Source organism: Otolemur garnettii, unplaced genomic scaffold, assembly GCF_000181295.1.
Source record: "Otolemur garnettii isolate 467f Iridium unplaced genomic scaffold, OtoGar3 scaffold00060, whole genome shotgun sequence".
Taxonomy (NCBI): Eukaryota; Metazoa; Chordata; class Mammalia; order Primates; family Galagidae; genus Otolemur; species Otolemur garnettii.
Genome location: NW_003852455.1, coordinates 9,673,114 through 9,700,365, shown reverse-complemented (window position 1 = coordinate 9,700,365; position 27,252 = coordinate 9,673,114). Strand labels below are relative to the sequence as shown.

Below are 27,252 nucleotides of genomic sequence, written 5' to 3'. Positions count from 1 at the left end.
CAGGCTTGTTTAAAAGGCAGTGAGGTACTGGCACGGACAGATCGGTCCAGGAGCGTGCAGGGTGAGGGATGAGTTGAGTATGGGAAGAGAAGGAAGGAAAAGTTGATGCCAAGCTTCACAAGACAGTAAGCGGTAGAGAGTGGTTCTCAACCTTCCTAATGCCGCGACCCTTTAATACAGTTCCTCATGTTGTGGTGACCCCCAACCATAAAATTATTTTCATTGCTACTTCATAACTGTAATTTTGCTACTGTTATGAATTGTAATGTAAATATCTGATACGCAGGATGTATTTTCATTGGTCGAGAGCAACAGGCTGAGAACGGCTGAGAGAGTGAGGGCGTTACAATCACTAATGTATATTGAGTGCTTATGCAAGGACATTAACAAATTGCCTGATGTTTTTCCCCATAACAACCCTGAGAGGCAGGCACCATTATTTTCTCTACTTTACAGGTGAGGAAACAGCGCAATTGAGCAGCCTAAGTTCATGGAGCTGGGAAGTGGTAGGTTCAGTGTAAACCTAGGAATCCTTGCTCCAGAGCAAACACCTGTGTCTCTGGGGAAAGAAAAGCTGCCAGCTGATCACTAATGCCCAAAGGGCTGTCATGCTATTGACTGCCAAATTTATATCCGCAGCCATTCTTTCTCCTGCCCTCGAGACTTTCCTGTTGGTCTTCCTCCATCACACTCTGTTTGACAGTCTAATCTCAAATTCAGGATACCCAACACTGCACACCTCGTCTTCTTTGCCCCCCAGATCGGCCCTTCCCTTGTCCTCCTCTTTTCCTTTGAGGTGTTTGAGCCCTAACCCTTGGAGTCATCCTTGACTCCTCTCTCTCTCACACTCAGACATCAGGTATGGTTTTCAAAGCACATCTAAATTATATCCATTTTGTGCCATCTCTACTGCAGTAGAGTCACCTGGGCTGAGCCATGAGCTTCCCTTACTGGGAATCTTGCCATCCTTCTGCTACCATCGTTGTTCCCTAGTCCTGTCCCCACATGGCAGCCTGAGCAGCTCTGGCAACACTAAGTCAGATCGAGGTGCTTCTCTGCTTAAACTCTGCTGCAGTTCCCATTTTATTCAGTAAAAGTTGAAGTTCTTACCATGACCTCAAAGGCCTTGCTGGGTTTTCTCCTTCTCCCCACTCCACTGTGCTTGCTCCTTGCTCACCAGTACACTACTGCTATGAGGCTTTGTCTTGAATCCTCTTCCCCAGTACTGCCGGCTCACTCCTTCTCTGCCTTCAACTCTTTGCTCAAATGTCCTCTTTTCAGCTGTGTGCAGTGCTTCGTGCCTTCCTGTAGTCCCAGCAAGGTGGGAGACTGAGATGGGAGGATTGCTTGAGGGTAGGAATTTGAGGCTGCAGTGAGCGATGATGGTACCACTGCACTCCACCCTGGGTGACAGAGACCCCACCTCTTTTAAAAAGAACACCCCAAACACAAAAAACCTTTCAAAGAGATCTCTTCTGCTACATGTTTGAAATTAAAATCTGCCTTAACTCAGCACTTCTGATACTCCCTCTTGTCCTCTGCTCTACTTCCCTCCCTCCCAGAACTTGGCATCTTTTATGATACAAAATAATTTCCTTATTTGTTACATTGATAGTTTTTTCTGTCTTCCTTTGATAAAAGGTAAAATTCTCTGATTTATTACTGTTGTATCCTAAGTACTAAGAATTATGCTTAGCACTTAGCAAGTGGTTAGTATTAGACATTTTATTTAACGTAAGTATAGAACATAAAAGTTTCTGTACAGGTCTCTACTTTAAATTTTTTAAAAAGTTGTGGTCTGGAGTCTGGCGGAGATGTCAGAGGGGACTGTCCAGGGGAATGCAGGGACCTGCTGCATGTAGGAGCACAAGCAGGGGAGGCCACCCCCAAGGCTGGGCCCCCGGGGATGTGGGCATTTCAGGGCGGCAGGAAGTGGTCAGCAGAGGAGGCTGAGAGGAGGAGGAAGCCCGGAAACTGGGATGACATCTGGAAGGCACTAGACGGAGGGAGTCTGAAGGAGACCCAGAGAGGCCTGACTTAAGCTAGTGTTGGAGGGGAGCCTTCCGAGTTTGCAATTAAAAAGGCCATTTCAGTGGATCAATGTGGGCTGACCTTAATTATTTGAGAAATGAGTGGAAAGTGCAGAAGTGTAAGCAACACAAGAGACCTTGCCGTGAGGAAGGAGAGATCAGATTGCTGTTTGAGGAAGTGATTTGTTTGAGAAGTATTTTTTTAGCTGTTAAAAAAATAATCTTTCCAGTATGAGTGGGTGAGTGGTGAGTGGGGATGGAGAAACGATACAGTGAGCTCATAACATCCAGACTGGCCTATGAACCATCATGCAGGTTCTATCCGGTCATGCCAAAGAGTTGCTATTCATTCCAAACCCCTGTCACTGTGCCTGGCACAGAGTGGGTCCACAATAAATATTTGTCAACTACAATGTTAAGTATTGTAGAATTTAAGGCTAGGTCCCTGTATCAACAACAGAAAGAGCACAAAGTAACAAGACTGTCTGGTGGAGGGGGTTTGCTCTTTGAGTCACTAACGGTTGGCTGGTGGTGTCTTTCTCTCCTCAGTGACACATCCCTTGGTGCTTTGAACAGCTGAGTGTGGTTTTCTCTTTCCTGCAGTGTTTATGTTCTTAAGAGGTAAATCTTAAGATAAGTCACTTGGGTGATTAGACTGAATGTTGCCTAAATGTTACGCAAAGATGTAAGAAAATGTGATGGTAAGCCCAGGACAGGGAGGGAAACGGGAGAGTTGGCCAAAGGTGGTGGAAAAGCCACTGGACTTGGGGCCAGAGCCTGACGCTGCCTCAGCTCTGTCTTACAAGGAGTCGAGCCACTTCTCTGGAAGTTAAGTCAGGTAAAGTCATTTCCTTTGTATTTTATGACAAGAATCATGTCAGGAAAGGAAGAAAAGCAAGAAGCCCTGACTTGCCAAACATATACAGAGCGTTTTCTTTATTAACTTTTCAAAAAAGGGAGGCATAGCATACAAAGAATCCAGGCTTAGTTCTCTGACGGTGGCAGATGACAACAGTCACAAGGTGCCATGGGAGAAAGCAGAATGATTCAGCTTCTATTTTACTCTTTCTATCTCTGAAAAGAGGTGGATTGGTGGAGAGTAAAAGAAAGAATAAAAACCCTAATGTTTATTAAGCATCCTGTGTCCCTGGCACTGTGTTAGGTACACCTGCACCTTACGGCATGCCCGTCGGGTAAAGGACATTACGTCAGGGTTTTTAGTAACCTGCCCAGGGCCACACAGCCAACAATGGAGAGGGAGGATGGAATGAACCCTGGGGAGATGAAATTGAAGTCCATGGCCAAAGAAAAATGAATCTAAGACATGTGGTTATTTGAAGTCAGCCAGATTCCTCAGCACCCAGCTCAGTGTCTTTTGATATCTCCTGATTTGTTTACTGAAGGGATGGTTAGTTGGTTGAATGAATCACCAGCGCCCTGAGAAGACTTGCAAATGTTTTTTGCTAAAAAAACTTTTGGGGGGAGGTCTTCAAGGTCTTATGAAGAATGAGAGAAATCTAGGGGAAAGAAATACAGGGTGCTCATAAAATTGGCGTGAAATTTAAAATAGACAACTTTATGAACACCGTATATAATATAAAGTTTCAAGAGGGGTAATTATAAACCATCACTATCAGGCAGTAAATGAGATGAAATGTAAACTGTACTGGTAGTACTCAAGTATAATACTTAAGGGAATTATTAATTATCATTAAATAAATATATCCCTGTACTTCCCCTCACCTTGAGGCCTGAGGCACAGAGTTTCCAAACCCTGGCACTTTTAATCGGGGGCTCATATTCAAAAGTGCCATAGGTTTTCCCAGTCCGTAATGTCTTAGTATGTAAGGTAACATGGTTCCCAGCTGACATCATGCCCAGCTCCCTGTCTCTCAGTTTTAGTTCCTCTTAGTGGTTGTCTGTAGGTGAAATTTGCATATGGTCCCTTAGCCCATATGTTAAGGACCATCCCAAGTATCCTTTCAGTGTCTGAGCATTTTTGTATGATATGAAAGCATAACTAAACTTTAATTTATATTGATTGTGATGGTGTTTAACTTAGAGCTCTTCGATTAGATAGTGAACATCTTTGTATTCTCAAAAACTGAGGACTTAATACTCACAGACAACATGGAAACTGTGGACTGGAGGATGGCCTGGTTGGCTTACATGGAGTGGTTCTGCTTCTGTAACTGTCATTAAAGTTGCTAATTTGTGTTGGTCACGGAGATAGTGCGTTTCCTCAGCTCTAACCCATAATTTAGATGAATACATAAAGGACTTGCCATTCACATTTATGGATGATTTAAGCTGGGAAGGGCAGCAAATTGTTTATGCCAGGGCCAAGGTTCTCTATAAACTTAACAGCCTAGAAGAAGGACTGAGTGAAGAGAGACAGACTGTGCCAGGGTAAATGTAAAGACCTAGCTGCAGGCTCCATGTGCCAATGGGCAAGCCATGGGGAGGCGGGGCCACAGGCAGCCTGATTTCAGTGGGTGCTCAGCTAAGCAAGAATGATCAGCATGAGCCTATTTCAAACAAACAGAAATGCTTGATATTTGCATCATAGAGGTATAGTCCTCTTTTTCCACACTATGGGTCCCACTTGGAAACTGTGTTTATTTCAGCTTTTTTTAAAGTGTTTTTGACCAATGAGAATAGGCCCAGAGGACAGTGAACAGAAAGGTTAGGGGGTCCAGAAACTGTTATCTAAAGAGTAATTCAAAGAATGAGAATGTTTATCTTAAAAAAGAGAAGGTTTAGAGTATCATAGTCTAAAAGGACTGTTTCATGGGGGGAAAAATAGCAGACATTTGTTTTACTCTATAGAGTAGAATTAGAACCAGTCGGTGGAAGCTTAGGGTTATGGGGAGGAGTTCGGTCTAAAGTAAATAAAATGTATTTCATAGTTAATATTTGGCTCTCTGTGGATGGATTGTCTTGAAAGATGAGATTATCATTATTACTAGTGTAGAGTAGATGCTGGTTGGCCATTTTTGGTTGCTTTTGAGTGGGGAATTTGTTTATCAGAGAATTGTCCTGACCACTAAGGTCTGTTGTGACTGGGATGATGGGATGCTGAGCCTCGGAGAGCACTTGGGCTCCCTGTGCACCATGCCTCAAAGAGGCAGGTAACATTGTTGGCAGGCCAAGGGGGGTGGGGCAGGCAGTGCAGAACGCTTGACCTTTGGATACAAAACCAACGGGACCGAGCTCTTGCTGTTTTTTGTCATGGTGTCAACTGTACTTTTTAAAATTCTAAACCAAAAAGTAATTTCCTGTCCTGCTTGTTCTAGCATGCCAGTAAAATGGGGGGGGGGGTGGAGGCAGAATGTTGACTGACGAAGCTGGAAGTGAAACTGAACGGTGCCGCAAAGCTGCAGAAGGCATCCCTCAGGGTCACGGAGTGGGGGGAAGTCATCCCTCAGGGTCACAGAGTAGGGGGTTTTCTCTGCTTCTCAATCAGACTGCTCGACCAACCGACCAACCGAGGTTCCTGTTGTTGTTTCAGTGTTTCAGAAAATAAAGGCGTCTAGTGAAGTAACTGTGCCCTAAAGAACTGCCTTCCATCCCTGGGCAGCAGTATGTTATAATAGGGCAGGCTTGAGACACAAGATTGAATTTTGGATCTTTCATTTCCTAGCTGTTTGGCCTTTGGAAAAATCATTTGATTACCCGCTAGCTTCTTCACCTGTAAAATAATCAACCCACCGAGTTACTAAGATGATTTAAAATAAGAAAGCAAGCACCTGGCACAGTCCTCTAAGTGACACAGAGTAGTGATGATGAGAATGACATTAATAACGCTCACAGCAACAAGGGAGCACGGGCTCTGTTCTGCCTGCTGGGACAGGTAGGGAGACACTGCTGTGCCCTTTCATCAGAGAGTGGTCTTGTGACCCGACTCCCTCAGCGAGCTCCTTACCTTCCAGATAGTTCTAAGTGTTAACATGGGATTATCTTCACCCCATAAATATCAACGGAAACACTAGAGGCCTAGCATAGCTTCACCTCAGAACAGGAAAATGTGAGCACCCAGAGTGCCACGTGCTCAGAGATTGAGGGGGAGAGAGAGGCAGAGGAATTGACATGGTGAGTGCTGCCGTTCTGACAGACACCTGGTCAGCTGGTAGACCTGACAGGTGCACTGGGGGAGACAGGAGTGAGGATCCCTCAGTGTCTGCTGGGTGAGCATCTTCTGGTGCTGGGTGTGATCCCAGCATTTAAATATTTGTCTTTTTAGCATAACATGGCATTCAACTGAAGAGAATTCTGTTACAGTGAAGAAAACATAGCGACCTCTTACGGGGCTGGAGTCTAACCCAGCTGCGCTGGATTCCATGAGTGAAATTCTGTTAGCGTGTTCAGACCCGGGTGTTCTGTATTGTACAGGTGACTCACAGGAGAGGATTTTGTTTAGCTGTCATCTGCTGCCGTTAATAACCATACAAAATAAGATCTTACTTTAACTGACTTCCAACTCAGCTGTTTATGTTTTCGTTTTCACCTGCAAATATTTCAGTTTGTAAGTTTAAAAGATAGGGACCCTTTAAAATAAAAACAACTTAAATACAATATACTGTTAACACATTTACATACTGAACTATTCGTTAATGGTCGTTAGATATTCAGTCGATCGACAAACCTCCTCAATTACCTTATCATATATATATGTGTGTGCGTGTGTGCGTGTGTGTGTGTGTGTGTGTGAATGTGTATGATTTTTAAGACAGTTCGTTTATTCGAATCAGGATCCGGATGAAGTCCCTGCATTGTGACAGGTTGATATGACCTTTAGGACTCTTAAAATGTTTTTAATCAATAGTTTCCCAAGGGAGAGGGATTTTCTGCCTCAGTGGTTTGCAAACTTAGGGGTGGGTAAGGTCTATAGCTGCGCAGTCTCTGTACTTGGAGCTGGACCCAAGTCCCACAGAAGCCACTTGTGCAAAGGTGCTCAGTGTTCATACCATCCCTCTCAGAAGCACCCACTTCCTGGTCTTTTGGGTTTTATAAGTTTTAAATGAAAATATGATCTTTTGATATACTCTTTAAGTATTTGCATGTCAGTCTGAAGGCCAAGTCAGCTGTAGAATCTCCACTTCAGATCGCCACCCAAGAAGCTCTGTGGATTTGCTTTCCCTGGGCCATGCGGATAGAGCATTGTGTTTTTGACACTGTAAGAAAGAGTTTACAGTTTAGCTTAACTAGGAATCACCAAGATCTCGTTGTAAAATGCGGAAGGAACACGCTGTGATGGAGAAGAGCCCGCCCTGCCCCTGCCTGATGGCGTGGCTTTGCGCTTTCTGATCTTCTCGGCCTTGGGAGGAGGTAGATGGGGTGTAGGTCAGTGGTTCTCAACCTGTGGGTCACGACCCCTTTGGACTGTATTAAAGGTTTGCATCATTAGGAAGGCTGAGAACCACTGGTGGGTGATAAGGTGGTGTTTGCTGGCTAAGAACAGCAACATGGATATTTTGAGACCGGAGCTCATGATCTCACAGGCTTCTATGTGCAAACACCTGGGCTTGTGCAGGTGCCATGGGTGGTACTTAAGCTCCTGAGACTCCCCTCATGGCCCTGAGTGGACCATGAGTGGGGCAGAAAACATCAGGAAGGTGATGGTGTCCATCTGTAGGAAGGTCCTGCCAACCAGGCACCTCCCGCCACAGGAGTCCCATCACAGGCGGCACTGTGCATCATATGCTGATGCTTACTTTTGCACTAAAGGCTACGGTATTCCATGCTAGCTCCTACCCTTCCACCCTTCTGTTCTGTAAATGTCTGCCCTCTACAATCCTTCTCGTTGCCCACTTTGCACGTCTCCCACCTCTGGCCCCTCTCTGCTTGGTCCCTGGTACACATGATTCCTCCATCAGAAGCACTTTCCACATTGCGTTGGCACTTTGTTTGCAAGGCCACTTCTGCTTTGAGCTGCTCCTGTCTGCCTTGCAGGGCAGCTTGGTCTCAGTGGTGGTTTGAGGGGTTCTGTTTTCAGCATGGGGCTTTGGTTATCTTTGTGGGGAGGTGGGAAGGAAGAGGCGCATTCTTAGGGAAATTTGTTTTCAGAAACATGAGACATGAAAAATAGTTTAATGGCAGGCACAGACTATCAGAGGAGGCAGGCAGCTTCCTGCCTCCCCAGTTTCCTCACTGTGCAAATTTCGCCCCCTGATCCTCACTCACCTCCATAGTCCTGTGCATTTATCAAACACTGTCCCATGCAGTCTTTGATGGGATGAACAGGGCATCATCTCATTGTTTTGGCCCAGAGGAGTGGAACGGTCACCTGGTTAGTAAAGCAGAACAGGGCTGGAGCCCTGTCTTCTAAGTCTGTTTCCATTCTACTCTGTCATCTGTCTTGGGATGGGAAGGAGAAGGGACTCACCTGGTCTAAACATGAAGGATTTTAGACAGTGCTGGCAATGCTGAACATCCTGTGCGACCAGTGAATGGGAGGTGAAAGGGAGAACAAGTGTTGGCAGTTACTATGTTCTAAACCAGCACTGTCTGATGGAAACAGAAATTAAGCCACAAGTGGGGGCCGCATATGTAATTTTAAAATTTGTAATAGCCACATTAAAAAAGTAAAAAGGTCGGGCTCAGTGGCTCACTCCTGCAAACATAGCACTCTGGGAGGCCAAGGCAGATGGATTGCCTGAGCTCATGAGCTCCATGGAGACCAGCCTGAGCAAGAGCAAGACCCCATCTCTAAAAACTAGCCTGGCATTGTGGCAGGCACCTGTAGTTCCATCTACTTGGGAGGCTGAGGCAAGAGGTTCACTTCAGCCCAAGACTTTGAGGTTGCTGTGAGTTGTGATGCCACAGCACTCTCCCGAGGCAAGAAACTGAGACTGTCTCAAAAAGAAAGAAAATAAAATAGAAGAGTAAAAAGAAACAGATGAAATCAATTTTAATAATGTGCAGTTGACCCTTGAACAACTTAAGGATTAGGGGTGCTGAGCCCCCACACAGTTGAAAAATCCACATATAAGTTTTGACTCCCCCAAACTTGATGCTGATAGCCTTACTGCTGACCTCAACAGTCTACTGACATGTTTTATGTGTTACATGGATCATATGCTGCGTTATTACAGTGAAGTAAGCTAGAAAAAAGGAAATGCTATTAAGAAAATCATAAGGGAGAGGAAATGTATTTATTATTCGTCAGTGGAAGTGGATATTCAGAAAGGTCTTCATCCTCATCGTGTGCAGGTTGTATCGGCTAATGGGGGGGGGAGGAGGAGCTGTTCTTGCTGTCTCAGGAGAGGTGGGAAGAGGGGGCAGGGGAGGCGGGCACACTCGGTGTAAATTTATGGAAAAAAATTAACAGATAAGTGGACCCTCACAGTTTAAACCTATGTTGTTCAAGGGTCAGCTGTATTTTATTTAACCTAATAGATTCAAAATCTTTTTGTAATCATTATAAAAATTATTACCCAGACTTTCTACATTCCTTTTTCCGGATGAAGTCTCTGATTCCTATGTATGCTTTTATACCTACATCTCAGTTGGAACTAGTCACAGGTGGCTAGTGGCTGCTGCGTTGTGCATAGCAGACTTTTAAGCCTTTGACATGCACTATTCAAAGTTAGTTATAGCTACCTAACTGGTGAGGAAATGAAGCCCAGAGGGGTTAGGTAACTTGCCCAGGGTCACAAAGCTGGATTCTGACCCAGGTCTATCTTGCCTCTTCCCATTGTGGCATACTGCCAGCCCTCCAGGAAGGGGGCCCCGGGGCAAAGCAGGGGCAGCTAATTCCCAGACCATCCTTTATTCTGAGGAAGTAGCTGACAGCTCCTAGGGAGCCATTGCCTGACACTGCATGATGTGCCAAAGTTAAGGGACATGGGACTCTAGGCAAGGAGCCTCTCTCAGGGGGCACTGGGCCATTAACACCTCTCTCCTTTTAGAAGTTTGTGGCATGGGAGGTTTTATAATGCACAGAAAGAGCTTAGCCCTGGCAGGTCTGGGTGGCTGCTGAACGCCTGTGTTTTCTGTCCCTATGGAAGGCAAGAGCCGTGGAGCAGGCCCTGATTTACCTCTTTCAGGGAAGACTGCTCTATTTAAAGGAGGAGAAACCGATTAGGAGCGCTATGTGCTTGCTGTGTGGGCAGCCAACTTGGTTCTAAGTTTGTTTTTCTTGTTTTATTCCCAAACATTGTAGCAGTAGTCCAGATAAACGTTTCAAATCCTGCATCCTGGCACACCATTTGCTTTTCACTTCCTCCATCCTGACACGTTACTATTTGCTTTTCAGATCCTGAATCCTGACTCGCTGTTTGCTTTACAATAGTCCCTTGCAATCCTTGCCCATTTGCAAAGCAAATTTTTAATATAATTACAACTTTAATATTGATGAAAATTTTTTTCCCTTACATAAACATTTTTTCCATCTTGATAGTATGTGTAGTCTGTTAATGACTTCATGGAGTGTCATGGAATTCTGTATTATAATTTGATGTCTCCTATGGCTAGAGTTTTTTAGGGTGTTTGAAAAAATTCTCGACATTATATTTGATGATACAGCATGCAGAGACAGGCTATGTTTCTTTTCTATTTTTGAACCCTATCTTTCTAATGAATACTCTGGCCTTTGAATTTCTTGGCCTGAAAGCCATGAACATTTTTAAAATGTGTTGATCGTTCTGACATATTGCTTCTGTTTTCTTAGGGTCTTCCTTCCACTTTCCTAGTCATGAGTGGTTTGTGAGCATGCCAGGGTTGTCACAGATCACCAGCTTTGGGTATGAACGTTTACTAACATTTACTAAATCTAATGTGCTAAATCAAATGTGTCAGCCATCTGTGTGTACTTTCCCATGTGCTTCTAAGAATACCACTTGTGTAACTGACCAGGGTGACAGGTGGGGTCACATTGGCAGTGGGACACCTCCCTCCTAGGAGGGTTGGTTAGACTGTTTTTCTTTGCAGACTAGTGGTGAAAAACAAACCCAAAGACCCGCAGTCTTCAAGCTGGGCATGATGCTTTGCTAAGTTCAGCAAAGGGTGCCCTCTGCAGCTGTGGCTTCCTCATCTCTGCCTCTCTTCCCATGGGAGACAGACACGTGTGGCGTTCTGAGGTGTCCAGGGCTTGTTGGCTAAACTTGTAAAAATCTACCTGTGATGCTAGAAGTGTGTGTATGATTAACTGGTGGATTTGCAAAGCAAGGCACAGGGGAGGGATGTGCCATTCTCTTCTGTGGCAGAGGAAAATGCCAAGGACTCTTGTGTGGACGTGGCCTTGCACTCTGTGAGCCTGCGTTGAGCCTGGCTCTCTCTGGCCCCTAAGCCTCTTCTCTCTGTCAGCATCATGCCAACCCCTCTCTGTGCCTGTTAACTTTGTCGAGGATTTAGGATGAAGAATATTCTGTGATGTGTCTGTTCTGGTTTTCTGGGTGAAATCTGAACTTTGGGCATACAGCAGAAAGGACGAATTTCCTTTCTCAATCCTCATGCCCTATGGATTAGAGACAGGCCAGAACTCCACTGGTTTTCCATGGGTGGCGTGGGGTGCTAAGAAGATGTGGGGGTACCTCTGGTATGAAACAAACTTTACTATCCAAATGTGGGCTTGGGTGCCTTCTGCCTTGTTACTGCTCATGGAGGGTGGTGTCCAATCTAACCTAATAATAGTATTCTTTACTGAGCATTTGTTGTAGACAGGACAATGTATAGGAGTTTCACATATATTATCTCAAGTATCAAGTGTTCTCAGCAGTGCAGACCAAAATTGTCTAAATGATAAGGCGAAAAACATATTCTTATCTATAGGACCAATGTGAGTCCCCAAAATCTGGCAAGAGGCCGGCCAGATACTGAAGCCAGGAGGCTGACTGAGTGATAGAAGCAGAATTTGAGAAGAAGACTCGCCGTCTGGATTCCACTTTGATTCTGTTGCAGTGATGTGCCCTCGTCTGTGGCAGTGGCCTCAGTTCTTCCATCTATAAAGTGGGATGGGGGAGGTTAAAACAGATGCTCTGTGAATTCCTTTCTGTTTTATATGCTCAGCGGATCCATTCCAATCTTACCTATCCTCTCCCTGACCTGACTCACTTTTGGATTTCAGGTCAGAACCATCTAGTTTATCAGCCCTGCGTGCTCTTAGTGAGTGTTATCTCCTAGTGGTGCTCTGATCTCTCGGTGACAAAGACCTTATCTAGTTCTCTTAAATGTCCTATCCTTGGCCTACCATGTTGGTGAAATGTGAGGCTGCTGCTCGTGTGTGTGAGGCCCTAAAAAGTCATGGGGTACCTGGATTTATTTTGGGACAGTTGTTTCCAGACCTGGATCTTCAGTCTGTTTCCCACTAAACACAAAAATTGGTTTCCAGAATCGCTTTCAAACAACTTGCACTTTAAATGAGATGAAGTTCTACTTATCCATTTTCCCACTTCTATTGTTAGTGCCTTTTGTGTACTGACTAAGAAATTGTTTTTTGGTTTTTTTTTTTGCAGCTTTTGGCCAGGGCTGTGTTTGAACCTGCCACCTCTGGTATATGGGGCTGGCGCTCTACTCCTTGAGCCACAAGCGCCACCCCTGTTTTTTTTTTTTAGACAGAGTTTCACTTTGTCACCTTCATAGAATGCTGTGACGTCATAGCTCACAGCAACCTCCAACCCTTGGGCTCAAGCAATTCTCTTGCCTCACCCTCCCAAATAGCTGGGACTACAGGTGCCTGCCACAACACCTGGCTATTTTTAAAGATGAGGTCTCGCTCTGGCTCAGACTGGTCTTGAACCTGTGAGCTCAGGCAATCCACCAACCTTGGCCTCTCAGAATGCCAGGATTACAGGCGTGAACCACCAAGCTCAGCCTGACTAAGAAATTTTTATATATGCCAAGTTCATGAAGGTATTTTATATTTTCTTTCAGAAGCTTTATAATTTGAATTTTTGCATACAGGATCCACTTCAAATTAATTTTATGATAGGGTGAGATAGAGGTCAAGTCTCCTTTTTCCTGCATAGATGCACAGACATTCCAGAACCATTCATTAAAAGTCTCCTGTCCCCCGATTGAACTGCATCATTATCACTGTGAAAAATTAAATGACTGTGTGGGCCCCTTTCTGGATTCTGTTCTTTTTGATTGTTCTGCTTGTCCCTATACTGATAACACACTGTCTTGGTTACCCTGGTTTCAGAAGTCTGGCAAGGTAAGTCCTTTAACTTTGCTCTTTTCTTTCAAGATTGCCTTTGCTATCCTAAGTTGTTTGTATTTCTTTATGACTTGTAGAGTCAGCTTGTTAGTTTTTAAAAAATAGCTACTGAAATTTGGATTGAGAGTACATTGAACCTATATATCAAAGTATAAGTCAAGATTCTTCAGGAAAGTAGGACCCATAGTTTTATACACACACGAACACACACACATAAAACTAAGGAATTGGCTCCTTCAGTTATGGAAACTGACAAGTTTCATAGGCTTAGGAGACCTGACGGTACAGTCCCAGTCTGAGTTGGGTGGCCTAAGAATCAAGAGAGGTGATAGGGTGGATCTAGTCAAAATGCCACAGGCTGAAGGCCCAGGGGGAAGAGATGGTGTGTCAGTTGGATTTCAAAGGTCAATGAAAACCCAGGGTTTCCAACTGGAGGCAGTCAGCAGAAGTTCCCTCTTATTTCCATTTCCTTTTATTTGTGGGAGGGTTGGCCGTTTTTGTACTATTTAGGCCTTCAACTGATTGAATAGGGACCACTCACATTACGGAAGGCAGTTTGTTATAGTAGGTCTACTAATTTAAATGTTAACCTCAATTCAGACCCTCCTAAGGCCGGTCCTGGTGGCTCACACCTATAATCCTCGCATTCTGGGAGGCCGAGGTGAGTGGATTACCTGAGTTCACAAGTTGAGACCAGCTTGAGCCAGAGCGAGACCCCACCTCTAAAAATAGCCAGCAATGTGGCAGGCGCCTGTAGTCCCAGCTACTTGGGAGGCTGAGGCAAGAGAATCACTTAAGCCCAAGAGTTTGAGGTTGATGTGAGCTGTCATGACACAGCACTCTACTGAGGTTGACAAAGTGAGACTCTGTCTCCAAAAACAAAACAAAACAAACAAAGAAAAAACCAAAACACCCTCCTAGATGCATCCAGAATAATGTTTGGCCAAATATTTGAACACGTCTTGGCATAGTCAAGTTGACACATGAGGTCAACCATTATAATTTGAGAGTGTTGACATTTTAACAAAATTGAACCTTTAAATTTATAAACATGGCATATATCCCCCATTTATTTAGGCCTTAGTTTATTCTCTCAGTAATATTTTATAGTTTTCAATAAAAAGGTCTTGCTTCTCTTTAATTAAATTGGCTTCTTGGCTTTTGATGTTTTGCTGCTGAAAATAGTATATGAATACATATTCTCCAATTATTTGTGAGCTTGCACTTTTAAATAATTATAAAGAAGAATTTTGGGGAGAAGGTATTTACCAGTCCATCAGATAGCAGTGAAGTTGAGGATCTACCATTCCAGATACAATTATAAATCGTTACAAAATATCCTTTACATCTGTATCTTACTTTATCATTGCTGAAGCATTTTCTTCCTCTGGTCCTTGTAAGAACTCTCAGAAACAGAGAGAGGAGCTATTATTATTTCTACTTTCATATAAGGAAAGTTGACTTCAGGGATATCATCTGAAAGTCCCGTGACTAGCAAGTGTTAGAGCCAGTCTCATAACCCAGGACTTTTTAAGAGGTGTCTGCTTCTGAATACCAACGTCATTCTTTAAGAGATGACTGTTACCGAGAATATACCTCACAGGACCCAGCTTTATGGAGAAATCTCCTACCTGTGGTCTCCATAGGTCTACAACAGACAGAGGAAGGTAGACCCAGGTAACTATTGTAGGATGCTAGAGTGGGAGGTAAATGGGGTCACTGTCAGCCCACGTAACAATTTGTTGTGTCTATTAGGAAAATGTGGCCTTACAGCCACATAACAATAACAGGGCCAAATGCTGTTATGCAGGGAGCAGCTTGGCACAGTTATATGTGACATCCCAGAGAGAAAACAAAGACACAGAAACCTTAATTATTTGGGAATTAATTAAGGATGAGGAACCTCAATTAATGAGTATTTTGTTTCTCTCTTTTAGAGAAATTCCCCCAAAGTATTTCCAAAGTGATTCAAAGCTAAAAAGGAACAAACCGTCTTTCCTTACTCTTTCTTCCTTCACAACCTTTCTACTTCTCTTCTTTCTCTTCGCTCCTCTTCTTCTTTTCATTACTCGGCACTAACTGAGTGAGTGCCAGCCCCTGAGATCGCAGAGGTGAATGATGGGGCATCTCTCCCTGGGAGCCCATAAGTCTTACAGACTTTTTTGATTACCACCAACAATAAGAAATGTGTTTTATGATATTGTTGTTACTATTTTTTTAGTCTTTGTTTTTTAAGAAGTACATATTGAAATATTTATGAATGAAATGACATGATGTTTGGGATTTATTTCAAAATAATCTAGGGCTACAAGAGTAGGTAGGAGTATAAATAAAATAAGATTGACCATGAGTAGATAATTACTGAGTCATGGTCACGGGTCCATAGGGTCATTAGCTGTCATCCATTTCTACCTTCTTATGTATCTTTCTTATATATTTTTCTAATTACCTATTTGAGACAATAAATTGACGAAATACTACTTGCCCTTATTACAAGTGATGAATTCTGCTTCGAATCTAGTTTATTCTGTTTTTTAAAAGCCAGTCATTTTTGAGACCCACTAATGTAAACTAATAACATGTTCTGAAAAACACTGGTGTGGTGAGGGAGTGGAGAGACCCATAATAAATGATTACTATCCACCTGAAACTGCTACTCGGGTATAAACAGACGTGTGTGGGAGCTCAGGAGGGAGGGACCCGCCACAGGACTCAGGAGAGTCTGGGGAAAGCCTCACAGAAGTTCTTGTGCGGGTTGCTTGGAAGAGGAGCCATGCATCTTTGTCTAGATAGTAGGAAAGAGATTTGAGGTCAGGGACAAGGGACATGGTATGAGTAGGAAATGGCAAGGCAGGATGGGCCAACTCTTGCTCAGTGTGGCTGGAATCTGAGGGCTGCAGGGGAAGCAGCAGGAGACATTACAGAAAGCGGTGGCAGCAGCAAAATCCCAAATGGGACAGCCTAAGGAATTTAGATTTTATTCTGTGTGAGAGAGCCAGAGGAGGGTAAACTGAGACATGCCCCAGTTCTGTTTGCCTGTTACAAAGGCCGCTCTGTGGAGGTAGACCAGTCTACCCATGTCGTCACCATTGAGAGCAGAAAACCCAGGCCCCAAGGAGAACCAATCTGGCAGCCAGGTCTCCTAACCCACCTCAGACACTTTTCCTTCTGTTCTGTCACGGGTCTTCTCAGAGGATCCACACAGACACTTTCTCAAGTGTTTATCTAGAATTACAATCACTTTCAGGGCATAGGAAGTGGAGAAATAGAGCCAATTCTCTGTCGCACATTCCACAGTGATCTGTGAGAGATTGGCCTGACAATGTGGCCTTTCCCTAGGTGCTTAACAATATTAACTCCTCACTTATCTTCATCACCATTCCATGCGGTATTACGATTATTCCTTCCATTTCATAGATCGGGAAACTGCGGTACCTGGAAGAAAGTGACTCGTAAGCCATTAGTGAAACAGGGATTTTGGCAATATGGCATTTTTCTTTTGGGTTATTGTGAGGGTACAAATAATCAGGTCACAGTATTTGAATTTTTTAGGTAGAGTCCCCCCTGTAGTTGTGTCTTGCACCCAAAAGCTGTGCCATGCACCCCTAGTGGGATTGGGGGGTCATTGTGCCCATTAAGTGGGAGCACTCCAAATCCCCCTTCTTTTTTTCATTCCCTCTTTCCCCAACTTGAATTGATTTTTCTCTTCTGTGGGCATGAATCAGATTATCTACTGGCTTCCTATTAGTGTTCAGTACATTAGACATTTCTTTTCCATTCTTTTATTTATTTATTTATTTATTGAATTTATTTATTTATTTTTTGAGACAAAGTCTCACTTTCTCACCCTTGGTAGAGTGCCATGGCGTCACAGCTCACAGAAACCTCCAACTCTTGGGCTTAAGTGATTTTCCTACCTCAGCCTTCCAAGCAGCTGGGACTACAGACACCTGCCTGGCTATTTTTCAGGCTACAGTTGTCATTGTTGTTTAGCTTGCCTAGGCTGGGTTTGAACCTGCCAGCCTGGGTATACGTATGTGGCTGGCACTGTAACCACTATGGTACAGGTGCCAAGCCTGCTTTTCCATTCTTGTGATACTTTACTAAGAAGAATGTGTTTCAACTCCATCCAGGTTAATAAAAAAGATGTAAAGTCACCATAGTATTCCATGGTATATGTATACCACAGTTTATTAATCCATTTCTGAGTTGATGGACATTTAGGTTGTTTCCACATCTTGGTGACTGTAAATTGAGCTGTGATGAATAATCTAGTGCAAATGTCCTCATGATAAAATGATTTTTTTTCCTTCTGGGTAGATGCCTAATTGTGGGATTATGGGGTCAAATGGTAGGTCTAATTTGAGTTCTTTGAGTAGTCTCCATACTTCTTTCCAAAGAGGCTGTATTAGTTTGCAGTCCCACCAGCAGTGTAAAAGTGTTCCCTCCTCTCCACATCCATGCCAGCATCTGCAACTTTGGGACTTTGTGATGTGGGCTAATCTTACTAGGGTCAGGTGATATCTCAGGGTGGTTTTGATTTGCATTTCTCTGATGATTAGCATTTTTTCGTATGTTTGTTAGCCATTTGTCCATTTTCCTTTGGGAAGTTTAAGTTCATGTTTCTTGCCCAGTGATATTTGGGATTGTTTGTTCTTTTTTTGTTGATTAATTTGGGTTCTCCATAGATCCTAGTCATCAAGCTTTCGTCAGATTCGTAACATGCAAACACTGTTTCCCATTTTGAAGGCTGTCTGTTTGCTTTGTGTCCTTAGCTGTGCAGAAGCTTTTCAGTTTAATTAAGTCCCTTTGTTTATTTTTTTGTTGTCGTGACTGCCAGTGAAGTTTCTTCATAAAATCTTTCCCCAGGTCTGCATGCTCAAGAGTTTTTCCCACACTGTCTTCTAGGATTTTTGTCATTTCATGCTTTACATTTAAATCTTTTATCCATCTTGAATCAATTTTTGTAAGTGATGAAAGGTGCAGGTCCTGTTTTAGTCTTTTACATGTAGTTATCCAGTTCTCCCAGCACCATTTATGAATAGGGATGCTTCTGTTTGATTTATCAGAGATCAAATGGCAATAAGAGACTGGTTTCATCTCTTGGTTTTATATTTGGTTTCAAATGTCTATGTCTCTATTTTTGTGCCAGTACCATGCTGTGTTGTTCACTGTGGATTTGTAATATAGCCTGACGTTCGGTTGAATGATGCATCTGGCTTTGTTTTTATTACTAAAAATTGCCTTGGCTATACTGTTTTTTTTTTTTTTTCTGGTTCTGTACAAAATGAAGAACTATTTTTTCCAGTACGATGTTGACATTTTAGTGGGGATTACATTGATCTGTAGATTTCCTTGGGAAGTATAGACATTTTAACAATGTCTTAGAAGGGCTTAGATGATTCTTCCTAGCTAAGAGCATGGTATGTTTTTCCATTTGTTGATGTCTTTTGCTATTTCTTTTCTTAGGGTTTCATAATTCTTTTTGTAGAGGTCCTTCATCTTTTTTGTTACGTATATTCTTAAGTATTTCATTTTCTTTGAAGCTACTGTGAAGGGAATTATGTCTTTGATTAGCTTCTTAACTTGGCTGTTGTTGGTATATACAAAGGCTATTGATTTCTGGATGTTGATTTTATACCCAAAGACATTACCATATTTCTTGATCACTTCCAAGAGTCTTGTGATTGAGTCTTTCTGGTTCTCTAAGTATAAGATTACATCATCAGCATAGAGCAAGAGATTGACCTCCTCTGCCCACTTAGATGCCCTTTGTTTCCTTCTCTTCCCTGATTGCATTAGCTAGAACTTCCAGCACTATATTGAATAGTATGATGATAGAGGACATTTTTGTCTGATTCCAATTCTAAGTGGAAATGCTTTCAGTTTTACTCCATTCAGTATGATATTAGCTGTGGGTTTGTCATAGATGGCTTTGATCAGTTTAAGAAATTTACTACTTATGCCTATATTCTTAAGTTTTCCTGTTAGAAGAGGATGCTGAATTTTATTGAATGCTTTTTCTGTGTCTATTGGTCTATTGAGAGGATCATATGGTCTTTGGTTTTTCTACAATTGATATGGTGAATTACATTTGTGGATTTGCATATGTTAAACCACACTTGCATCCCTGGGATGAAATCTACTTGATCATGATGTATAATTTTTTTTTAATGTGTAGCTGTAATCTATTGGCTAGGATTTTATTGAGAATTTTTGCATCTATATTCATTAGTGAAATTAGTCTGAAGTTCTCAGTTTTAGTTGTGTCTTTTCCTGGTTTTGGTATCAGGTGATGTTTGCTTAGTAGAATGTGTTGGGGAAGATTCCTTCCTTCTCAGTTTTATGGAATAATTTCTGCAGTATGGGCATTAACTCTTCTTTGAAGGTTTGATAGAATTCTGGTGTGAAGCCATCTGGACCAGGGCATTTTTTTGGTGGGAGTTTTTTTATTGTTTCTTCAATCTCAGTGCTTGAAATTAGTCAGTTCAAAGAATCTATTTCTTCTTGGTTAAGTCTAGGGAGATGGTGTGATTCCATGTAATGATCCATTTCCTCCACATTGTCAAATTTCTGGGCTTAGAGTTTCTTGCAGTAGTCAGAGATAATCTCTTCTATCTCTGTAATATCTGTTGTTATTTCCCCTTTTTCATTTCTGATTGTGGTTATTAGAGATTTTGCTTTTCTGTTTCTAGTTAATCTGGCCAAAAGTTTATCAATTTCACTTATTTTTTTGAAGAAACAACTTTTTGTTTTATTAGTTTTCCAAATGATTCTTTTGTTTTCAATTTTCTTTATTTCTGATTTAATTTTGGTTATTTCTTTTTTTCAGTTAGGTTTGGGATTAGATTGCTCTTTCTTTTCCATTTCCTTAAGATGATTCATTAGGTTGTTGATGTGTTCTCTTTCTGTTTTTTGGATGTAGGCATCCAATGTGATAAACTTCCCTCTTTTGACTACTTTTGCAATACCCCACAGGTTTTGGTAACTTGTAGCTTCATTGTTGTTATGTTTGAGAAATTAAAAAATTTCCTCCTTTATCTCTTCCTTGACTCAACTGTCATTCAACACAAGGTTATTTAATTTCTATGCCTTTGTGTGACAAAGAATGACAGTTTTTTTGGAGTTGAGCTCTACCTTTATTGCCTTGTGGTCTGAGAAGATAAAACATGATTTTAATTCTTTTAATTTTGTTGAGGTTTGATTTGTATCCTAGGATATGCTCTATTTTGGAATATGTTCCATGGACTGACGAGAAAAATGTATATTCCTTAGTTTGGGATGGTGTGTTCTGTATATGTTTATTAAGCTCATTTGTTGTGGGGTCATATTTAAGTTCCTTATATCTTTGTTTAGTTTCTATTTAGAGGATTTGTCCAGTTCTGTCAGAGGGGTGTTAAAATCCCTAGCTATTATGGTGTTCTAAGATATCATATTGTTTAGACCAATTAAGGTCTATTTCATAAATCTGGAAGCATTTAAGTTGGGTGCATAAATATTTGGAATTGAAATATCCTTTTGTTGTATTGTTCCCTTGACAAGCATGAAGTAACCAGCATTATGGCTTTAAAGTCCATTCTCCATTATGCTGCTAGATCAACTTTGATTTCATTCTGGTTATGTCTTTGAGCTCAGATGTTTGAACAAAGATAGTCATGAAAAGATATGCCTTTAAATTGATTCTCTGTATTCCCAAATCTAAATCCTTTTTAATCAGGGTATAAGGAAAGTTTTCTAGTTGGCAGAAAATGGATGACTTCTTGAAAGGAAGTTGAACTTTGAGACATGAATGACATTTTGAAAAACAGAAATTGCTGAGAAGGAAGTGTTGCTCATACCTGCCAAGATGAAGTAATCCAACTACAGTCTCTCTCTATGAGTGTTTACAACTAAAAACTGGATGTAACCAAAAAGCAAACACATAAGAACTCTGATAGACAGATTGGGTACTTGAGTAAGTACTTGAACAATGACCCATAATGGCTTTTGTCACATGGCATTGCATGATAGTGTAGGAAGGTAAGACTCTGAGATAGCTTTATTTTTCCAGCCAGAGGAAATAGGGAAAACAAAAAGCCACTGAGAGCCAGAGAGTATGAGGAAATCTGTTAGGGTAGAGAGCTGGAAAAGGGGACCTGAAATTCTGTGTATGCTGTGACCTAAGTCTGGGCACACTGCAAGATGTGCATGCATGGAACAGACCCACAGAAGCACTGCAGAAGTTTTGAGAATGTAACTATAATGTTGACCACCTCCCAAATCTCAGACAAATCCTTAAGTGGAACATGTGATAGGCAGACTCAAATGGCATAAAAAATGCTTTGAGAACTGATCTGATACCAGAGCTAATGCTCATAAATCATGAGTTAGAATGTTTAGTCTGAACCTAAGTGGGTTAATTGCCTTATAAAACTAATAAACAAAAAATCAATATTTTCCAAGGATTTTATCAGGATTCAAAGTCTCCTAAAATAACATGGAAAAGTTCAGGATACAATTTAAACTTATACAACATAAAAACAATCAGGAAGTTACAAATAGTACTCAAGGGAAAAGAGATTTAATAGGTGCTAACCCTGAGATGACTCAGATGGTGAAATTATGATATGAAGATTTAAAATAACGATTCCAATCATTCTTCATTATTCAAGTGAATGGAAAAATAGAAGTTCTCAGCACAGAAATAGAAACTGAAAAATAATGAGATAGAAGTTTTAGAACTAAAAAAATAATATGGGCTCAGTGACAGAGTAAAAGATGGCAGAGAAAGGAGCCAGTGAAGTCGAAGATAGAGTGATAGAAATTATATAGTATGAAATAGAAAAAATATTGGAGAAGGATGAACAGTATCACAGGGTACTGTGGGACAATATCAAAAAAATGAAAATTCATGTTATTGGACTCCTGTCCTAGAGAGTGTAAAGAAAGATGCTGATGAAGAAAAAATATCTGGAGAAGGAGTGGTTGGAATGTTCCCAATTTAGAAAAGTAAAAATTTCCAAATTGAAGAATCTTCATAATCTCAAGCAGGATAAACTTTATGAGAACTACTCAGCTACTTCATCATCACACTTCTGAAAATCAAGAATAAAAAAAATCTAGAGCATCCTGGGGATAATGACTCATCATATGTATACTACACACTTATGGGGAAACTATTCAAATGACTGCAGATTCCTCATCCAAAATTTTGAAGGATAGAGACCAACAGCAGATTCACAATGCTGGAAACAAAACAAAACAAAATACCCAACTATCAACCCAGACTTTTATATCTAGAAAAAAGTATTCTTTAGGAGTGAAGGCAAAATAAAGATATTTTCAGGTGAAGGAAAACCAAGAGACTTTGTTTCCAACAAATCTGCCCTTAAGGAAATGTGAAAGGAGGTTTTTCAGCCTGAAAAGAAGCTATAACAGAAGAAAAGTTTGAACTTCAGGAACAGAAGAAGAGCAGGGTACATTTCTAATATATTCCCCTTGGAAATATGTACACATGAACACAAAAGTAATGAAAAATCACCGCTAATCTCATAACACAGGGGTATATTTCCTTTAAATCATTTTTTTCTATGAATAGCGTCTCTCTTTTTTTTTCCTTGATTTCATTCATTCTTTCTTTTCCCCCTCTCCCTTTCTTCCTTTCTTTTTTCAACTAAGATTTATACAGCATATGGTTTTATAATATTCTTTATCGATTCACATTATATTGTGAACATTTTCCTACTTTTTAAAAAGATCTTAAATTTTTGAAAATTTTAGGTTAATAGTAGTGCTATGATTATATTTTTAAAAAGATACATATTGACATATTTATGGTTTCAATGATATGATGTATGGGATTTGCTTAAAATACTCAGGTAGCAGGAAAACAAGATTGGCTATACATTGATAATCACTGATGTTGGGTAATGGGTACATTGTTCATTGCTCACGCTCACTGAACATCGTTCATTGTTCGTTGCGCATACGTGGCTCGTTAGATGGCTTTCTTTAGTTTACTATGTGTGCATTTTTTCATTAAAAAACTTGAAGAATTTTTCATAAGTGTGATTTTTTGTTATTTAATCATATCTCATATGGACATTCCATAATGTTTAAAGTATTCCTCTTTTGTTGAGAATTGAGACTATGTGAGGTTGTGAGGAAGACTGAGATAAAAGTAAAGTCTTTGACAGCTTCTCTGATTATTTCCTTTTTGAAGATGGGATTACTGTGTTACAAGACAATGGGCATCTTTTGACATTTTGATAAGTTTTGTCAAATTGCTCTGCAAAGAGATGTTTCATGTTATTTTTCCATGAGGTATACGAAAGTGCCCTTGTCAGCTCTATTATAATATATATCTACATATTTTTATTTCAGATGAATGTGAGGGTACAAACGATTAGGTTACAATGTTTGCGTATGTTAAGAAGAGTCCCTGTTGTACTTGTGTCCTGCACCCAGAAGGTGTGTGGTATACCCTTATATGTGCATTAAGTGGGAGCACACCCATCCCCCCTCTTCACCTCTCTCCCTGCTCTCCCTCTCCCACCATTGTGAATTGAATTGAGTTTTTCTCTTCTGTGGGTGTGGATTAGGTTGTCTGTCTATTGGCTTCATGTTAGTATTGTGTACATGGGATACTTGCTTTTCCATTCTTGTGCTACTTTACTGAGAAGAATGTGTTTCATCTCCATCCAGGTTAACGCAAAAGATGTAAAGTCACCATCTTTTCTTATGGCTGAATAGTACTCCATGGTATACATATACCACAGCTTGCTAATCCATTCCTGCATTGATGGGCATTTGGGTTGTTTCCACATCTTGGTGATTGTAAATTGAACAGTCTAGTGCAAATGTCCTCATGATAAAATGATATTTTTTCTTTTGGATAGATGCCTAGGAATGGAATTACAGGATCAAATGGAAGATCTATATTGAGCTCTTTGGGGATTCTCTATACTTCTTTCCAAAGAGGCCATATTAGTTTGCAGTCCCACCAACAGTATATTTTTAATCTATTAATTTGGTGGAGAAAAGCATATTTTGTTATTTATTTAATGCATTTATTTAATTCCCAGTGGCATTGAACTCCTAACCTGTCACTGTATTAATTCCCACCCTTTTAGGGAGGAAGGAGGGAGAAGGGTGGAAGAAAGGGGATTTTAGTCTCCTCTCATTCTTCTCTTTAAAGATGAGAGACAGACACAGACAAATTCTGGCTCTGCCACTTACACAGCTACTGATTCTGTGCAACCTTGATCTTTCTGACCCACAATTTATTGAATGGAGGAGAGACAATAGTCGTATTGCTGTCCCTGGGCTGTGAGGTAATCGAGATTTATAAAGAAAAACCCCTGAGCACCATGTTCAATCTGAAAATGGTGGCTTCTGTTGTTTTGGGGAACAGAGGCTCAGGATGTGAAATGACCTCTTGCTGTCCTGTGCAGAGGCAGCCAGGAGCTCAGAGCTGCGCCCCACCCCACAGGGAAGGCCTCCTGCAGACTTGCTGTCTGTGTGGGGGTCACTGCCTGTGCCCCTCTCATTCTGCCCTCCTGTCCTGCGCCTCAGTCTTTCATTCCCTGCTGGGCATGGAAACAGCTATCACAGGCCAGGAAATCTGTCTTGGGCAATCTGGTGACTGTGGGGGAACATATTCTGATTGCTAATGGTATTTACTTGATTCAGTGGAAATGCACCTTGCAGGACTTGGCTCAGATGAGCAGGTTGAATTTCAGGTGGCTCTGACACTGTCTCACCTTACTCTCTGGTGCAGGAGTCAGACCTGCAACATGATCTTTCCAGGGCAGCCTAGCCAAGCTGGGGTCTCTGCTTCACATCACTGCCCCTCCCAAGCCCCTCGTCTTCTGCTCTCCTCACACTATCCCCAGGCTTAGAGCCCCTAGGATGGACATGCGCTTGCTATATGCCCCTTTCAGAAGGGTGAGAAACTGAAACAGGGGCTGTGACTCTCAATAACTTATCTGCTTGCAGACTGGGAGACAACCAAAAATACTTTTTCTCTATTTACTGCATCTTGTGTACCCTTTAGGTTATTTGGATACCAACGAAGGTCGGCCATCTGGGCTGGGGCTTGTGGGTGAGGCCAGGAAACCTGGCAGCACCCTCTGCTCTGAGCATGGGTGCTACTGACCGGCACAGAAGCATTTCTCCTGAAATCCAGACTGGGTGCCCCGCCTCGGTGCAGCCAGCCTGACCTTGGCTTCTCTCTGAGACCATCTCACTGATTTCCTGTTACTTCCCAGCACATTCCAGTGTGACAGGTTTAAGCACGGGCTGGGAGGTGGGATGAGTTTGGCCTACTTTCTAAATTGAGGAAAAATCCAGAGAAAAGAGTCAGCAGGCTTTTTTTGTAAGGAGTTACATCTACTAAACTTTCCTCTCTCAGGCAGGAAGTCCCCTTCTCTGTGTGAATGAGAGCAGGAATTTGTCACCGGCCATCTGCACAGGGGTCCAAGAGGTGGCTGAGGTCTGAGAGAATGTCGTGGTATGTCTTCCTCTATATGAACACACAGAAATGATTTTATTTTTACCAGTTATAACTTATTTCAAATCATAATTGAGGAAAACCTTATTAGATTAAGTGTTTCTCAAACAGTATTTCTTTCATCTCATTAGAATGGGAGAGCGCTTTATCTGCAAGCTTCATTCACTGGCTTTGTGGAAGGGATGACACGACAGACTGTCCTGGAGAAGTTTAGAAGAACAGACATTTTACTTGCGCAGTGTAAAAGCTCCTCTCATCTCTCCTTTCCCTTGCCCTTCCCAAACTCTGAGAGGTAGGGATTTTTAAGCCACCTTTTCTGTGAGAAAGCAGAAACTCAGGATGGTGACTTTTCTGAGCACGCACAGTGATTTGTTAGAGAGCTGGGGGACCTCATAGCTGAGCCTTGGCTGTTCTCTTTGTTTGGTCTGCCCAGGGACACCCCCTTGCCTCTGGCTCCCTTGAGAGTCGCACATTCCTGTTCTCTTTGCGGTGGAGCAGTGTTTGGAATAACGAATGCTAAGTGTCAAATATTAGTTGTGTTGAGATGAAGACTGAGGTCCCGTGTTTTGCCAAAGACAAATATTGACTCTGGACACTTCTAGAAATTTCATTGCATCCTGTAAGAACTGAGGACATCTTCCACCCAACAGCAGTCAAACGAGGCCCAGCCTCCTGTCCTCTGTCCTGTGCTTCCTGCCAGGGCCAAGCTTTCTGGCTACTGTCCTGAAGCACCTGCCAGGCCCTGCACAGCCCTTACCTCTAACCCTCACAGCAGCCCTGGGAGGTAGGTGGTTTTGCACACATTTCATAGATGAGGAAACTGAGACACCGAGTGTTCATGTCATTTGCCTAAAGTGGCACAATGATTGGATAATATAAACCTGGGATTCAAATCTGGATTTGTCTGACTCCAAACCTTGGTCTGAATGAAACTTAGGTCCACTCTGCCAAACTGCCCTTGTTGGGGGTTCTCTTCCCTTCTCAGTCTTGAGTCTCATCTTTTCAGCATGGCAGGGGTGGGGTGGGAGTGGTTTGCTTGGCTTGTGGTCCCTGAGTCATATCCGAGTTGACATTCTGCCTTTGCCTCTTAAAAGTGGAGTGATTTTGGGCTAATCCATGATCTCTTGGAGCCTCTGTTTTTTCACTTATAAGTTCATCCTTACCTGCCTTATGGGGTGGTTGTGAAGATTAAACAGTTGCTTGGGAGAGTGCCCAGCAAGTAGTATGAGTCCAATAAGCAATGGTGCTTATTCACCTGCAGGTCACTTATTTTGTGGCAGTGGAGAGGGGGTGCTATGGGAAGCCGGCCTGCATCCTGCCTCCCCTGCTGCTGTGGAACCCACACAGCACTCTTCCCCCACTGGCACCTCACTTACCTCCTCTGTCCTGAGGCTTTTTATTTGCTCCACTACATACCTAATGGATGCTAGCCTCTTCCACCTGGTACTTACAATGCCACACAGCAAAGCCAGCTTCAGCTGTGCAGCTTAGCTCTGCACAACAGCTGTGGCTGACCCTGCCCTGGCCCTCCTCCATGCCTCTTCCCTCTCACCCCCGGGACTTTCCTGGGGGTG

At 42.1% G+C, this 27,252-nt stretch overlaps 1 protein-coding gene across 4 annotated transcripts in view; it reads left to right on the top strand.

Annotated features, from left to right (window-relative positions):
• The window catches only part of ST6GAL1 (ST6 beta-galactoside alpha-2,6-sialyltransferase 1), a 118,430-nt gene that overhangs the window by 39,098 nt on the left and 52,080 nt on the right, over nt 1-27,252 (top strand). The window lies entirely within an intron of this gene.